The sequence below is a fragment of the Lycium ferocissimum genome, chromosome 4 (genome assembly GCF_029784015.1).
Source record: "Lycium ferocissimum isolate CSIRO_LF1 chromosome 4, AGI_CSIRO_Lferr_CH_V1, whole genome shotgun sequence".
Lineage (NCBI taxonomy): Eukaryota > Viridiplantae > Streptophyta > Magnoliopsida > Solanales > Solanaceae > Lycium > Lycium ferocissimum.
In genome coordinates, this window is record NC_081345.1 from 41,579,710 (window position 1) to 41,585,228 (window position 5,519).

Sequence of the window (5,519 nt, forward strand, 5' to 3'; positions counted from 1 at the left end):
GCGCAAATAAAATCTATATTTTTTATACAAATCTATAACATCCGCTCTACAAGTACTTCTAGGAATACCCTCAAATAACGGTATAACAACGTTGAATGTAAGTAACAAACCCCAAAATCGAAGGAAAGGAAAATGGTAAACAATCATAAGCTACCATTTTAGCTATTTCTACACGCTCTTTTTTCTTGTCATACTTAAAATTTTTACCGGTTCGTGGGTCTATCGTCATTTGAATACCCTCACATTTGAACCCGTTTGCTCTCCCCAAACATCCATATGTTTTTTTCTCATATGACCATTTAGTGTACCCGTTCCACCATCCTTACTAGTTTCTTGCCTAAAAGCTAATACTTGTCCACATAGGGCTGTTTCGCTTTCCCTATCCTTAGTCATAAATTTCTAAATTTTAGCGGTTGGCTTACGAGTTCTAGGCGATTTGTCTTGTGTATGTGATTATGCAGGACATGTATCTCCTATGAGATTTTCGGGGGTTTGTGTTTCATCATCATCATCATCAATTTCATTAAAAGTGTCGGTATAATGTTGTTGCATTGCCTCATGACCTAAAAGTGGATTATTTCCACCAACATTACTTCCTAAATTAGGTGTTTCTTCCACAAATGTTTCCTCATTAAGCCCACCCCTAACAATACCACTACTACCGGCACCACGTCTAAATCTCTTCGCCATTATTAAATAGAATTAATTTAAATCACACTCAAATAAATCACAAGAAAATAAATTGCAATAAATTAAATTGTGAAAAATAAAGATAGAGTTGGAACGAAGGTACCAAATTGTCAGGACTAATTTCCAACAAAGTGAAGGCTAGAGAATTGCAAATCCACCAAAGCTACTTTGGATTCTTTGCCGCAAAATCACCAACTCCACCAACAATATTATAATTGCAAAATTAATAATTGAAACTATAATAAGACTTTATAATATTTATTTGAGAGAAATTTAAAGTGGCTAATTGTTTGTCACGACCCAACTTGAGAGCCGCGACGGCACCGGTGTTATCCCCCACCGGCACCCTTGACATACTTATACATCACATACTAGGTGAGCCACATAATCATATCATAGTTTTCATTCATCATCATTCTAATCACATTGGGCGATAACATATCCATATCATCAATAACATCTATGCCCATATAATTGTACATGCGCCGACAAGGCGATCAAAATAACATCCCAAAATATAGGCCGACAAGGCCGAACATGTCTAACCATATACACAATGCCTACGAGCCTCTAAGAAGGGTACATCATATCATATCATAACGTATGGGCGGGACAGGACCCCGCCGTGCCCATGAATATTTACACAAAAGAATCTTTACCAAAAAGGCAAAGCTCCGAATGAAATGGAGCTACGCTAAATAGTCCCCGAGATAGTACGGCTATGGATCGAAATCTGTCTCAAGCCACCCGCGGGCATGACGCGGCGTCCACAAAACAAAAGGACCGTCACGCCCCAATTTCCGAGGGACGTGATGGGCACTCGACCTCGATTTAAGGCCGAGCGAACCCTTATCTTTATCGCACACAATTTTTTTTTTTTCTAATCGTACGGAACATAATACATACTAAATCAAATAAAAAATCTGTGTCTACAAATTTATATAACACCGTACAAGACGTCGGGCCGATGAAGCCGCCTACACAATCGACATTCTATACCTGTACCTTGTATGCAAAGCCTGCTGGCCATCCCGGAAGACATAACGTACGTACTACGACTCGGCGGTGCTCCGGGAATTGGAGCTCACCAATCATCTTCGAACATCTTCACTCATCTCACGGGTACCGCGGCGTAAAAACGCGACCCCAGAACGAGGGGGGTCGGACGGAAATGTGCGAGTATGCAAAGCGTAAAAAAAGCACATAACAAAAATCATGTCAAACCTAAAGTACGACGTATGGTAACCGTAATCGTACTTAGCAATACGGACGCCGGTAATGCACGTGACCTTAGTCGTAACTAATCCTTTGCGAAATGTATCGGACAAAGTAGGCAGGAGCCGGGGGTTTGGGAAGGCATCCGGACAATCGAAAGGGACGTGGGGAAATAATCAACGGACTGGGGACGGCGAAAAACCCGTTTTCGGGGGGAATACGGGTACAGGGAGGGATTCGTGAAGGAGGGGGATGGAAAGGTATAGGGAGGGAACCCAATTGGAATCTTGGGGAGCGAACTAATGTGGGACCGGGGATCGTACGGACATGGAATCCGGGAGACATATCATACGTCTGTTAACCTACACGACAAAATTTTTTTCCAAAAAAAAGTTCATATGGAACGAACATCGGGCCCGGGAAAGGATCATTCCCTATGTGATAACACCCCGCCTTTCTTTGGGGACCCCGGTAACAAAAGGGGAACCATTTATCGAAATGATATAATCAAACGCCGTGGAAATATATCGAACCCCCCCAAGGCGGTAAAAACCCGGCCCTCGTACGGGACGCGGTGAACGGACGAGATCGAAATACCATCCGGCCGCCGCCCTTAACATCACGTCATAATATAATATCATAAAACGAGCCGGCCGTATATGAGGGACGCGGTGAGTATATATAATGCGAAGGGGTGCGCGATAACGGGGTGGCCGGGACGCGGTGGCCGGACATAACGGACGGTGCGGCGTAATGCGCACGATAACATATCGAACCTGGCCGGGACGCGGTCGAGAATCATTGAACGCACACCCCGGCCGGGGCGAGTCCGAAATATATATATAAATCAAGACTCGACAAACGAATATTCTTACCGATATACGAGCTCGGAAACAAATTTCGGATAAATGTCCCCGGACCGTTGCAATTATCGTGTCGAACGCCGGGACGTATCCCGGATAAGGTGGTCGCGTATCATATCCGGCAGAGCTTTCCAACGCAAAAATCGAAGTTAATTACGAAGTAAAACGTTTAATCATACGAACTTTCGGGGATCGAAGCGATAAACACACCGGATACCATACGGACGCACATAAGGAGGGGTCGGAAATACGTGGGCCCACTTCGAATCAAAATCGAGATAACGTACGGGTTAGGAGTGTTCGTACTTCTGAGAACTCTTTTAGTTACGAGAACCTCCGCATGCATCTTACTCATTTATCAAACATACACGGCTTAATGATACTAACGTGCTTATATATGACATAAATCGAATCATCGCAGACTACAAAATCGGGGAGCGAATTACCCCAAGTACACATTATATCACAACTTATTAGCTCTAAGACATGCCATAAAAGAAAAGTAAGCCTCGCATACCGCGCCGCCTTGCTAGCTACACTTGTTCATCGAAACTTGCTTATCTACATTCAAAAGGATCCATATGATCATTAGATTCATCGACTTGTGTTTGCCTTAATTCTTCATACAAGCTCAACTTTTAGGCTACGAAATTTCGGCAGCATTTCCTCTCAGAAATACGGCATCCCCCGAGATTCTCCTCACACTTTTACATCATGACAATCCCAGGAATTCAACCCCGCCAAACTATCGACAAATAACACTCAATCCACGATACATTCTTTCACCAACAATTTCTATCATATAACTCAATGACATTTCAATATATTCAATTTGATTCAATTCGATTCACATAATATTCCAACAACTTAATTGACATACTATCTTACCCGAAACCTCTGACTCCACCCACAACCATGCATTCCGTTATCGTGCATATACATTAACTTCACAACCGCTTTCATTCTATGTCACATAGTCTACAACAACCACAACTAAAATATCAAATAAATTCAATTTGCCACAACTTACCAAATTTCACCATTTTATTTGACCATAACAACATTTTTCATGAATTTTCATCCATTTCACGACATTACACGAAAACACAAAACTAAGTAAAATCATTTCATCATACCTACACCTCACTACCTCATTCGAGCAACTCCACTCACACGATTACAACACCAACATGCACGGCTACAACACCACATCAATATTTCCATGAATTTCATTAGTTTCAACACATTACAACAACAACCAAACACAACACAACACACACACACATGCACGGCCATCTCACATACTACCACCACTACCACTTCACACACAACACCATATTTTCACAAACTTCTTTCATTTCTATTCTTTCTAACATATACAAATCATGCACAACACATGAAAAATGAGATTGAACCTTACCTTTCCTTCCATTCTCCCACGGCTAGCTTGTTCCTTTGCACAAACCAATATTTTTCTTGCTCCAACAACCCTTCCACGTTGAAGAGCACCTCCAAATTGGTAGGAATACATGAAGTAATAAATTTTTGGGGCAAGATTCTTGGTCTTGGATTTTTGGCCCCTTGGCCGAACCCCCCTAAGTCTCTCCTCTCTTCATCTTTTTTTTTTCTTTCCTTGCTTTCTTGATTACAAAGTGAGCTCATATGTATATATATCCTTTAAATATTGTGAGGGCACATGCCTCTCTCTAGATTTTTCTTTCTTTTCCTTTTCATTTCTAGAATTTTCTTTTCTTTTCCTTTCTCAGTTTTTATTCTTTTTAAGGATGAATTATTTTAGTCATCCTTTTTCCTTACATATAGCCAACATGGTCCCTTTTGAACTTTCTTGAACTTTCGCGAAATGACCATTTTGCCCACTAGCCTTTACAAAATTACCATAATGCTATTTTGCAAATTTCCCTTTTGCCCTCGGTCTTCCTCAATATTTCCACACTAATAATATTTTCCAACGACTTACGCATTACAACGGAACCGAAAAATGACCTTGCCCTAAACTTTCCGCCATTGACTCGGAATATCCAAAGGCTCAAAATGCAAGATGTAACAAGGACGTCAGTACGAAGAATGTACTGAGTATGTAAAGCATGATCAATATCAATATGAAAGCATAAGGGATAACATTCGAAATAATATAGCTGGGAGATAATAGCATCATCATCATGGCACTTACTTGCTTTCCATAGGGACGTTCCATTCCTATTTCATATTCGTGTGCATACGTTTTCATTCTTGCTCATTGCCTTTCGTATCTACTTTCACGTTCGTATCCTATACATTGCATAATCATAGCCCTTACTTGGCGCTTACATAATCTTAACATACGTACTTTCATGTGTTGTCATACTCATACGTAAGATAATCGTACTCATATAGATGTCATACGTATAGTAATTATATAACCTACCCGGCCACGAAAGTTCGAGGTTCACGTACCGACCTACCAAGGCTCGGTGCAGCCTGCACAAGGCTCGGGGTTGTTATTCGTACAGCAATCGGTGGTGCGCGCGCGTACGATTATATAAGGATATACGTGTTCACTATATTCTACCCCGCCGTATAAGCTCGGGGTTCACACTAACCCTCTCGGGCATACATACATATACATATACATACTTATCATATTCTACCGCCATATAAGCTCGGGGGTTCCTAATAGTCTCTCAGGCACACATACATACTAGTTCATATCTATCTCTTACCCTTTTTACTATCGTCTTCATTACTTTACCC